Genomic DNA, 13544 nt, shown 5'->3' with positions numbered 1-13544 from the left:
AATTTAAAATAAAAGTCATATTCTAGAAATTACGTGTTAAGTTACATTTTTACGGGTTTTTAAGCATTTTAGGCACTTTCACGCATAAAGTAGCTCAAACATGGTATGTTTTGCATGAAACTTGGTACACAACACTATTTCGTATATATTATTGTGTTGAAGTGGTTTGAATAGATGTAATAGTCCTATGATTGAAATTACGTGTGTTTTTGCGATTTTATGGGTTTTAAAACTTTTTTGGCACTTTTGTGCATAAAGTATTCAAATTGGGTTTGTTTTGCACGAAACCTGGCACACAATACCATTTGGTATATATTATTGTGTTGAAGTGGTTAGAATTGAAAATCATAGTCATATGCTAGAACTTACGTGTTATGTTTCGATTTTGTGGGTTTTTAAGCTTTTTTGGTACTTTCACGCGTAAAGTAGCTCAAACTTGGTTTCTTTTGCAAGATACGTGCTAAGTTGCAATTTTATGAATTTTTAAGCTTTATTTGCACTTTCTCGCGTAAAGTACATCAAACTGGATTTGTTTTGCACGAAACGTGGCACACAACACTATTTAGTATATATAATTGTGTTGAAGTGGTTAGAGTTTAAAATTATAGTCATATGCTTGAAATTACGTGCTAAGTTTTGATTTTATAGGTTTTTAAGCTTTTTTGGCAATTTCGTGTGTACAATAGGTCAAATTTGGTTTGTTTTTCTCGAAAGTTCGATCACTACACTATTTGGTATATACTATTGTGTTAAAGTGGTTATAAATGAAAATCATAGTCATCTGCTTGAAATTATGTGCTAAGTTTCGTTTTCTTGGTTTTTAGTCTTTTTTGGCACTTTCGCGCATAAACTAGCTCAAACTTGGTTTGTTTTTCACGAAACTTGGCACAAAACAATATTTGGTATATATTATTGTGTTGAAGTGGTTAGAATTGAAAATCATACTCATATGCTTGAAATTACGTGCTAAGTTGCGATTTTATGGGGTTTTAAGCTTTTTTGGCACTTTCGCGCATAAAGTTGCTCAAACTGGTTTTTTTTTTTTTGCACGAAACTTGGCACACAATACTATTTGGTATATATTATTGTGTTAAAGTGGTTAGAATTGAAAAAAATAGTCATATACTAGAAATTACGTGTTAAGTTACGACTTTATGGGTTTGTAAGCTTTTTTGGCACTTTCGCGAATAAAGTAGCTCAAACTGGGTTTGTTTTGCACGAAACACGACACACAATACTATTTTGTATATATTATTGTGTTGAAGTGGTTAGAATTCAAAATCATAGTCATATACTAGAAATTATGTGTTAAGTTAAGATTTTATGGGTTTTTATGCTTTTTTGGCACTTTCACACATAAAGTAGCTCAAACTTGGTTTTTTTTTCATGAAACTTGGCACATAACACTATTTGGTATATATTATTGAGTTTAAGTGCTTAAAATTTTAAATAATAGTCATATGCTAGAAATGATATGTTAAGTTGCGATTTTATGGGTTTTTATACTTTTTTGGCACTTTCGAGCATGAATAAGTTCAAATTTTGTTAGTTTTGCACGAAACTTGGTACACAACCATATTTGGTATATATTATTGCGTTGAAGTGGTTAGAATTAAAAATAATAGTAATATGCTTGATATTGTTTGTTTTGTACGAAACTTGGTTTGTTTTGTACGAAACTTGGCACACAGCACTATTTAGTATTTATTATTGTGTTGAAGTGGTTAGAATTATAAATAATAGTCATATGCTAGAATTTACGTATTAAGTTGCGATTTTGTGGGTTTTTAAGATTTTTTGGCACTTTCGCGCATAACGTAGCTCAAACTTTGTTTGTTTTGCACGAAACTTGGCACACAACACTATTTGGTATATATTGTTGTGTTGAACTTGTTAGAATTGAAAATCATAATCATATGTTTGAAATTACGTGTTAAGTTGTGATTTTATGGTTTTTTTAACTTTTTTTGCACTTTCGCGCATAAAGTAGATCAAACTTGGTTTGTTTTGCACGAAACTTGGCAAACAACACTATTTGGTATATATTAGTGTGCTGAAATTGTTAGAATTGAAAATCATAGTCATATGCTAGAAATTACGTGCTAAGTTTCGATTTTATGGGATTTAAAGCTTTTTTGGCACTTTCGCACATATAGTAGCTCAAACTTTGTTTGTTTTGCAAGATACGTGCTAAGTTGCAATTTTATGAATTTTTTAGCTTTCTTTGCACTGTCGAGCGTAAAGTACATCAAACAGGATTAGTTTTGCACGAAATTTGGCACACAACACTATTTAGTATATGTAATTGTGTTCAAGTGGTTAGAGTTTAAAATTATAGTCATATGCTTGAAATTACTTGCTAAGTTTTGATTTTATGGGTTTTTAAGCTTTTTTGGCACTTTCGTGTATAAAGTAGGTCAAACTTGGTTTGTTTTTCTCAAAACTTCGAACACTACACTATTTGGTATAGATTATTGTGTTGAAGTGGTTATAAATGAAAATCATAGTCATCTGCTTCAAATTACGAGCTAAGTTTCGCTTTATTTGGTTTTTAATCTTTTTTCGCACTTTCGCGCATAAAATAGCTCAAAATTGGTTTGTTTTGCACGAAACTTGGCACAAAACACTATTTGATATATATTATTGTGTTGAAGTATTTAGGATTGAAAATCAAATTCATATGCTTGAAATTACGTGCTAAGTTGCGATTTTATGGGTGCTTTTTTGGCACTTTCGCGCATAAAGTTGCTCAAACTTGATTTTTTTTGCACGAAACTTGGCACACAATACTATTTGGTATATATTAATGTGTTAAAGTGGTTAGAATTGAAAAAAATAGTCATATACTAGAACTTACGTGTTAAGTTACGACTTTATGGGTTTGTAAGCTTTTTTGGCACTTTCGCGCATAAATTAGCTCAAACTGGGTTTGTTTTGCACGAAACACGACATACAATACTATTTGCTATATATTATTGTGTTGAACTGGTTAGAATTTAAAATCATAGTCATATACTAGAAATTATGTGTTAAGTTAAGATTTTATGGGTTTTTTGCTTTTTTGCCACTTTCACACATAAAGTAGCTCAAACTTGGTTTTTTTTCACGAAACTTGGCACATAACACTAATTCGTATATATTATTGTGTTTAAGTGCTTAAAATTTAAAATAATAGTCATATGTAGAAATGAAGTGTTATGTTGCAATTTTATGGGTTTTTTTACTTTTTTGGCACTTTCGAGCATGAATAAGTTCAAACTTTGTTAGTTTTGCACGAAACTTCGTACACAACCATATTTGGTATATATTATTGCGTTGAAGTGGTTAGAATTAAAAATAATAGTCATATGCTTGACATTGTGTGCTAAGTTGTGATTTTATGGGTTTTTAAGATCTTTTTGCACTTTCGCACATAAAGTAGCTCTAACTTGGTTTGTTTTGTACGAAACATGGCACACAGCACTATCTAGTATTTATTATTGTGTTCAAGTGGTTAGAATTATAAATAATAGTCATATGCTAGAATTTACATGTTAAGTTGCGATTTTGTGGGTTTTTAAGATTTTTTGGCACTTTCGCGCATAAAGTAGCTCAAACTTTGTTTGTTTTGCACGATACTTGGCACACAACACTATTTGGTATATATTATTGTGTTGAAGTTGTTAGAATTGAAAATCATAGTCATATGCTTGAAATTACGTGCTAAGTTGTGATTTTATGGTTTTTTTTAACTTTTTTTGCACTTTCGCGCATAAAGTAGATCAAACTTGGTTTGTTTTGCACGAAAACTTGGCAAACAACACTATTTTATTTTATGGGTTTTTAAGCTTTTTTTGGCACTTTCGTGTATAAAGTAAGTCAAACTTGGTTTGTTCAGCTCGAAACTTCGAACACTACACCATTTGGTATATATTATTGTGTTGAAGTGGTTATAAATGAAAATCATAGTCATCTGCTTGAAATTACGCGCTAAGTTTCGCTTTTCTTGGTTTTTAATCTTTTTTGGCACTTTCGCGCATAAAATAGCTCAAACTTGGTTTGTTTTGCACGAAACTTGGCACAAAACACTATTTGATATATATTATTGTGTTGAAGTTGTTAGGATTGAAAATCATATTCATATGCTTGAAATTACGTGCTAAGTTGCGATTTTATGGGTGCTTTTTTGGCACTTTCGCGCATAAAGTTGCTCAAACTTGATTTTTTTTGCACGAAACTTGGCACACAATACTATTTGGTATATATTATTGTGTTAAAGTGGTTAGAATTGAAAAAAATAGTCATATACTAGAAATTACGTGTTATGTTACGACTTTATGGGTTTGTAAGCTTCTTTGGCACTTTCGCGCATAAAGTAGCTCAAACTGGGTTTGTTTTGCACGAAACACGACACACAATACTATTTGCTATATATTATTGTATTGAAGTGGTTAGAATTGAAAATCATAGTCATATACTAGAAATTATGTGTTAAGTTAAGATTTTATGGGTTTTTATGCTTTTTTGCCACTTTCACACATAAAGTAGCTCAAACTTGGTTTTTTTTCACGAAACTTGGCACATAACACTAATTGGTATATATTATTGTGTTTAAGTGCTTAAAATTTAAAATAATAGTCATATGTAGAAATGAAGTGTTATGTTGCAATTTTATGGGTTTTTTTACTTTTTTGGCACTTTCGAGCATGAATAAGTTCAAACTTTGTTAGTTTTGCACGAAACTTCGTACACAACCATATTTGGTATATATTATTGCGTTGAAGTGGTTAGAATTAAAAATAATAGTCATATGCTTGACATTGTGTGCTAAGTTGTGATTTTATGGGTTTTTAAGATCTTTTTGCACTTTCGCACATAAAGTAGCTCAAACTTGGTTTGTTTTGTACGAAACTTGATACACAGCACTATCTAGTATTTATTATTGTGTTCAAGTGGTTAGAATTATAAATAATAGTCATATGCTAGATCTTACATGTTAAGTTGCGATTTTGTGGGTTTTTAAGATTTTTTGGCACTTTCGCGCATAAAGTAGCTCAAACTTTGTTTGTTTTGCACGATACTTGGCACACAAAACTATTTGGTATATATTATTGTGTTGAAGTTGTTAGAATTGAAAATCATAGTCATATGCTTGAAATTACGTGCTAAGTTGTGATTTTATGGTTTTTTTAACTTTTTTTGCACTTTCGCGCATAAAGTAGATCAAACTTGGTTTGTTTTGCACGAAAACTTGGCAAACAACACTATTTTATTTTATGGGTTTTTAAGCTTTTTTGGCACTTTCGTGTATAAAGTAAGTCAAACTTGGTTTGTTTAGCTCGAAACTTCGAACACTACACCATTTGGTATATATTATTGTGTTGAAGTGGTTATAAATGAAAATCATAGTCATCTGCTTGAAATTACGTGCTAAGTTTCGCTTTTCTTGGTTTTTAATCTTTTTTGGCACTTTCGCGCATAAAATAGCTCAAACTTGGTTTGTTTTGCACGAAACTTGGCACAAAACACTATTTGATATATATTATTGTGTTGAAGTTGTTAAGATTGAAAATCATATTCATATGCTTGAAATTACGTGCTAAGTTGCGATTTTATGGGTGCTTTTTTGGCACTTTCGCGCATAAAGTTGCTCAAACTTGATTTTTTTGCACGAAACTTGGCACACAATACTATTTGGTATATATTATTGTGTTAAAGTGGTTAGAATTGAAAAAAATAGTCATATACTAGAAATTACGTGTTAAGTTACGACTTTATGGGTTTGCAAGCTTTTTTGGCACTTTCGCGCATAAAGTAGCTCAAACTGGGTTTGTTTTGCACGAAACACGACACACAATACTATTTGCTATATATTATTGTGTTAAAGTGGTTAGAATTGAAAATCATAGTCATATACTAGAAATTATGTGTTAAGTTAAGATTTTATGGGGTTTTATGCTTTTTTGCCACTTTCACACATAAAGTAGCTCAAACTTGGTTTTTTTTCACGAAACTTGGCACATAACACTAATTGGTATATATTATTGTGTTTAAGTGCTTAAAATTTAAAATAATAGTCATATGTAGAAATGAAGTGTTATGTTGCAATTTTATGGGTTTTTTTTACTTTTTTGGCACTTTCGAGCATGAATAAGTTCAAACTTTGTTAGTTTTGCACGAAACTTCGTACACAACCATATTTGATATATATTATTGCGTTGAAGTGGTTAGAATTAAAAATAATAGTCATATGCTTGACATTGTGTGCTAAGTTGTGATTTTATGGGTTTTTAAGATCTTTTTGCACTTTCGCACATAAAGTAGCTCAAACTTGGTTTGTTTTGTACGAAACTTGATACACAGCACTATCTAGTATTTATTATTGTGTTCAAGTGGTTAGAATTATAAATAATAGTCATATGCTAGAATTTACATGTTAAGTTGCGATTTTGTGGGTTTTTAAAATTTTTTGGCACTTTCGCGCATAAAGTAGCTCAAACTTTGTTTGTTTTGCACGAAACTTGGCACACAACACTATTTGGTATATATTATTGTGTTGAAGTTGTTAGAATTGAAAATCATAGTCATATGCTTGAAATTACGTGCTAAGTTGTGATTTTATGGTTTTTTTAACTTTTTTTGCACTTTCGCGCATAAAGTAGATCAAACTTGGTTTGTTTTGCACGAAAACTTGCCGAATAACACTATTTTATTTTATGGGTTTTTAAGCTTTTTTGGCACTTTCGTGTATAAAGTAAGTCATACTTGGTTTGTTTTGCTCGAAACTTCGAACACTACACCATTTGGTATATATTATTGTGTTGAAGTGGTTATAAATGAAAATCATAGTCATCTGCTTGAAATTACGTGCTAAGTTTCGATTTTATGGGATTTAAAGCTTTTTTGGCACTTTCGCACATAAAGTAGCTCAAACTTTGTTTGTTTTGCAAGATACGTGCTAAGTTGCAATTTTATGAATTTTTTAGCTTTCTTTGCACTTTCGAGCGTAAAGTACATCAAACAGGATTGGTTTTGCACGAAATTTGGCACACAACACTATTTAGTATATGTAATTGTGTTCAAGTGGTTAGAGTTTAAAATTATAGTCATATGCTTGAAATTACTTGCTAAGTTTTGATTTTATGGGTTTTTAAGCTTTTTTGGCACTTTCGTGTATAAAGTAGGTCAAACTTGGTTTGTTTTGCTCAAAACTTCGAACACTACACAATTTGGTATATATTATTGTGTTGAAGTGCTTCTAAATGAAAATCATAGTCATCTGCTTGAAATTACGCGCTAAGTTTCGCTTTTCTTGGTTTTTAATCTTTTTTGGCACTTTCGCGCATAAAATAGCTCAAACTTGGTTTGTTTTGCACGAAACATGGCACAAAACACTATTTGATATATATTATTGTGTTGAAGTAGTTAGGATTGAAATTCATATTCATATGCTTGAAATTACGTGCTAAGTTGCGATTTTATGGGTGCTTTTTTGGCACTTTCGCGCATAAAGTTGCTCAAACTTGACTTTTTTTGCAGGAAACTTGGCACACAATACTATTTGGTATATATAATTGTGTTAAAGTGGTTAGAATTGAAAAAAATAGTCATATACTAGAACTTACGTGTTAAGTTACGACTTTATGGGTTTGTAAGCTTTTTTGGCACTTTCGCGCATAAAGTAGTTCAAACTGGGTTTGTTTTGCACGAAACACGACACACAATACTATTTGCTATATATTATTGTGTTGAAGTGGTTAGAATTGAAAATCATAGTCATATACTAGAAATTATGTGTTAAGTTAAGATTTTATGGGTTTTTATGCTTTTTTGCCACTTTCACACATAAAGTAGCTCAAACTTGGTTTTTTTTCATGAAACTAGGCACATAACACTAATTGGTATATATTATTGTGTTTAAGTGCTTAAAATTTAAAATAATAGTCATATGTAGAAATGAAGTGTTAAGTTGCAATTTTATGGGTTTTTTTACTTTTTTGGCACTTTCGAGCATGAATAAGTTCAAACTTTGTTAGTTTTGCACGAAACTTCGTACACAACCATATTTGGTATATATTATTGCGTTGAAGTGGTTAGAATTAAAAATAATAGTCATATGCTTGACATTGTGTGCTAAGTTGTGATTTTATGGGTTTTTAAGATCTTTTTGCACTTTCGCACATAAAGTAGCTCAAACTTGGTTTGTTTTGTACGAAACTTGATACACAGCACTATCTAGTATTTATTATTGTGTTCTAGTGGTTAGAATTATAAATAATAGTCATATGCTAGAATTTACATGTTAAGTTGCGATTTTGTGGGTTTTTAAAATTTTTTAGCACTTTCGCGCATAAAGTAGCTCAAACTTTGTTTGTTTTGCACGAAATTTAGCACACAACACTATTTGGTATATATTATTGTGTTGAAGTTGTTAGAATTGAAAATCATAGTCATATGCTTGAAATTAAGTGCTAAGTTGTGATTTTATGGTTTTTTTAACTTTTTTTTGCACTTTCGCGCATAAAGTAAATCAAACTTGGTTTGTTTTGCACGAAAACTTGCCGAACAACACTATTTTATTTTATGGGTTTTTAAGCTTTTTTGGCACTTTCGTGTATAAAGTAAGTCATACTTGGTTTTTTTTTCTCGAAACTTCGAACACTACACCATTTGGTATATATTATTGTGTTGAAGTGGTTATAAATGAAAATCATAGTCATCTGCTTGAAATTACGTGCTAAGTTTCGCTTTTCTTGGTTTTTAATCTTTTTTGGCACTTTCGCGCATAAAATAGCTCAAACTTGGTATTTTTTGCACGAAACTTGGCACAAAACACTATTTGATATATATTATTGTGTTGAAGTAGTTAGGATTGAAAATCATATTCATATGCTTGAAATTACGTGCTAAGTTGCGATTTTATAGGTGCTTTTGTGGCACTTTCGCGCATAAAGTTGCTCAAACTTGTTTTTTTTTTTTTCACGAAACTTGGTACACAATACTATTTGGTATATATGATTGTGTTAAAGTGATTAGAATTTAAAAAAATGGTCATATACTAGAAATTACATGTTAAGTTACGACTTTATGGGTTTGTAAGCTTTTTTGGCACTTTCGCACATAAAGTAGCTCAAACTGGGTTTGTTTTGCACGAAACACGACAAACAATACTATTTGGTATATATTATTGTGCTGAAGTGCTTAGAATTGAAAATCATAGTCATATACAAGAAATTATGTGTTAAGTTAAGATTTTATGGGTTTTTATGCTTTTTTGGCACTTTCACACATAAAGTAGCTTAAACTTGGTTTTTTTTTCACGAAACTTGGCACATAACATTATTTGGTATATATTATTGTGTTTAAGTGCTTAAAATTTAAAATAATAGTCATATGCTAGAAATGATGTGTTAAGTTGCGATTTTATGGGTTTTTATACTTTTTTGGCACTTTCGAGGATGAATAAGTTCAAACTTGTTTAGTTTTGCGCGAAACTTGGTACACAACCATATTTGGTATACATTATTGCGTTGAAGTGGTTAGAATTAAAAATAATAGTCATATGCTTGACATTGTGTGCTAAGTTGTGATTTTATGGGTTTTTAAGATTTTTTTGCACTTTTGCACATAAAGTAGCTCAAACTTGGTTTCTTTTGCACGAAACTTGGCTCACAACACTATCTAATATTTATTATTGTGTTGAAGTGGTTAGAATTAAAAATAATAGTCATATGCTAGAATTTACGTGTTAAGTTGCGATTTTGTGGGTTTTAAAGATTTTTTGGCACTTTCGCGCATAAAGTAGCTCAAACTTTGTTTGATTTGCACGAAACTTGGCACACAAAACTATTTGGGTTTAAAATTGTGTTGAAGTGGTTAGAGTTTAAAATTATAGTAATATGCTTGAAATTACGTGCAAAGTTTTGATCTTATGGGTTTTTAAGCTTTTTTTGCACTTTCGTATAGAAAATAGGTCAAACTTGGTTTGTTTTGCTCGAAACTTCGAACACTACGCTGTTTGGTATATATTATTGTGTTGAAGTAGTTATAATTGAAAATCATAGTCATCTACTTGAATTTACGTGCTAAGTTTCGCTTATGTTGGTCTTTAATCTTTTTTTGGCACTTTCGCGCATAAAATAGCTAAATCTTGGTTTGTTTTGCACGAAACTCGGCACAAAACACTATTTGGTATATAATATTGTGTTGAAGTGGTTAGAATTGAAAATCATAGTCATATGCTTGAAATTTTGTGCTAAGTTGCGATTTTATGGGTTTTTAAGCTTTTTTGGCACTTTCGCACATAAAGTTGCTCAAACTTGTTTTTTTATGCACGAAACTTGGCACACAATACTATTTGGTATATACTAGAAATTAAGTGTTAAGATACGACTTTATGGGATTTTAAGCTTTTTTGACACTTTCGCGCATAAAGTAGCTCAAACTGGGTTTGTTTTGCATGAAACACGACACACAATACTATTTGGTATATATTATTGTGTTGAAGTGGTTAGAATTGAAAATCATACTCATATGCTTGAAATTACGTGCTAAGTTGCGATTTTATGGGTTTTTCAGCTTTTTTGGCACTTTGGCGCACAAAGTTGCTCAAACTTGTTTTTTTTTTGCACGAAACATGGCAAACAATACTATTTGGTATATATTATTGTGTTAAAGTAGTTATAATTGAAAAAAATAGTCATATACTAGAAATTACGTGTTAAGTTACGACTTTATGGGTTTTTAAGCTTTTTTGGCACTTTCGTGCACAAAGTAGCTCAAACTGGGTTTGTTTTGCACGAAACACGACACAAAAATACTATTTGGTATATATTATTGTGTTGAAGTGGTTAGAATTTAAAATCATAGTCATATACTAGAAATTATGTGTTAAGTTAAGATTTTATTGGTTTTTAAGCTTTTTGGGCACTTTCGTACATAAAGTAGCTCAAACTTGGTTTGTTTTGCACGAAACTTGGCACACGACACTTTTTGTTATATATTATTGTGTTGAAGTGGTTAGAATTTAAAATAAAAGTCATATACCAGAAATTACGTGTAAAGTCACGATTTCAATCTTTTTAAAGCTTTTTTGGCACTTTTGCGCATGAAGTAGCAAACTTGGTTTTTTGGCACAAAACACTATTTGGTATATATTATTGTGTTGAAGTGGTTAGAATTGAAAATCATAGTCATATGCTTGAATTAACATGCTAAGTTGCGATTTTATGGGTTTTTATGCTTTTTGGGCACTTTCGAGCATAAAGTAGTTCAAACTTGGTATGTTTTCCACGAAACTTGGAGCACAATATTATTTGTTAAGTTACGATTTTATGGGTTTTTGATCTTTTTTGGCACTTTTGCGCATGAAGTAGCTCAAACTTGGTTTTTCGACACACAATACTATTTGGTATATATTATTGTGTTGAAGTGTTTAGAATTGAAAATCATAGCCATATGCTTGAAATTACTTGCTAAGTTGCAATTTTATGGGTTTTTAAACTTTTATTGCACTTTCGCGCATAAAGTAGTTCAAACTTGGTTTGTTTTGCACGAAACGTGGCACACAATTCTATTTGATATATATTATTGTGTTGAAGTGGTTAGAATTGAAAAAAATAGTCATATAGTAAAAAATACGTGTTAAGTTTCGACTCTATAGGTTTTTACGTTTTTTTGGCACTTACGAGCATAAAGTAGTTCAAACTTGGTTTGTTTTCTACGAATCTTGGCACACAACATTATTTGGTATATTTTAGTGTATTGAACTTTTATAATTCAAAATAATAGTCATATGCTAGAAATTACTTGGTTGCGATTTTATGGGTTTTTATGCTTTTCTGGCTCTTTCGTGCATAAAGTAGTTCAAACTTGGTTTTTTTTTTTGCACAAAACTTGGCACACAACCCTATTTCGTATATATTATTGTGTTGAAGTGGTTAGAATTTAAAATCATTGTCATATGCTTGAAATTATGTGCTAAGTTGCAATTTTATGGGTTTTAAAGCTTTTTTGGCACTTTCGCGCATAAAGTTGCTCAAACTTGGTTTGTTTTGCACGAAATTTGGCACACAATACTATTTCGTATATACTATTGTGTTGAAGTGGTTAGAATTGAAAAAAACTAGTCATATACTAAAAATTACGTGTTAAGTTACGACTTTAAGGGTTTTTAAGCTTTTTTGGCACTTTCGAGCATAAATAAGTTCAAACATGGTTTGTTTTCCACGAAACTTGGCACACAACATTATTTGGTATATGTTATTGTGTTGAAGTGTTAGAATTGAATATAATAGTTATATGCTAGAAATTACTTGTTATGTTGCGATTTTTTGGGTTTTTAAACTTTTCTGGCACTTTCGTGCACAAACTATCTCAAACTTGGTTTGTGTTGCACGAAATTTAGCACACAACAGTTATTTGGTATATATTATTGTGCTGAAGTGGTTAGAAATGAAAATAATAGGTATATGCTAGAAATTATGTGTTAAGTTGCGATTTCATGGATGTTTAAGCTTTTTTGGAACTTTCGAGCATAAAGTAGCTCGATTTCATGGATGTTTAAGCTTTTTTGGAACTTTCGAGCATAAAGTAGCTCAAACTTGGTTTGTTTTGCACGAAACTTGGAACATAACACTATTTTGTATATATTATTGTGTTTATTTGGTCAGTGTTGAAAATCATAGTCCTATGCTTGAAATTACGTGCTAAGTTTCGATTTCATGGATGTTTAAGCTTTTTTGGCACTTTAGCGCATAAAGTAGCTCAAACTTGGTTTGTTTTGCACGAAACTTGGAACATAACACTAATTTGTATATATTATTGTGTTTATTTGGTCAGTGTTGAAAATCATAGTCCTATGCTTGAAATTACATCCTAAGTTTCGATTTTATGGGTTTTTAAGCTTTTTTGGCACTTTAGCGCATAAAGTTGCTCAAACTTGGTTTGTTTTGCACGAAACTTGGCACACGATACTATTTGGTATATATTATTGTGTTGAAGTGGTTAGAATTGAATAATATAGTCATATACTATAAATTACGTGTTAAGTTACAACTTTATGGGTTTTTAAACTTTTTTGGCACTTTCGAGCATAAAGTAGTTCAAACTTGGTTTTTTTTTCCTCTAAATTTGGCACACAACATTATTTGGTATATATTATTATGTTGAAGTGTTTGAATTGAAAATAATAGTCATAAGCTAGCAATTACTTGTTAATTCGCGATTTTATGGGTTTTTATGCTTTTTTGGCAATTTCGTGCATAAAGTAGCTCAAACTGGTTTGTTTTGCACGAAACTTGGCACACAACACTATTTGGTATATATTATTGTGTTGAAGTGGTTATAATTGAAAATCATAGTTATATGCTAGAAATTATGTGCTAAGTTGCGATTTCATGGGTTTTTAAGCTTTTTTGGAACTTTCGAGCATAAAGTATCTCAAATTTGGTTTATTTTGCACGAAACTTGGAACACAACACTATTTTGGATATAATATTGTGTTTGAGTGGTTAGAATTGAAAATCATAGTCATATGCTTGAAATCACGTGCTAAGTTGTGATTT

The 13544-nt window shown here is 30.8% G+C and overlaps 1 pseudogene; it reads left to right on the top strand.

Moving 5' to 3' along the window:
- The window catches only part of LOC130818513 (photosystem I P700 chlorophyll a apoprotein A2-like), a 31548-nt pseudogene that overhangs the window by 14517 nt on the left and 3487 nt on the right, over positions 1-13544 (top strand).

The sequence above is a fragment of the Amaranthus tricolor genome, chromosome 7, assembly GCF_026212465.1.
Source record: "Amaranthus tricolor cultivar Red isolate AtriRed21 chromosome 7, ASM2621246v1, whole genome shotgun sequence".
NCBI lineage: Eukaryota > Viridiplantae > Streptophyta > Magnoliopsida > Caryophyllales > Amaranthaceae > Amaranthus > Amaranthus tricolor.
Note: the sequence above shows the minus strand (reverse complement) of the source record. Positions and strands in the feature narration are given on the sequence as shown.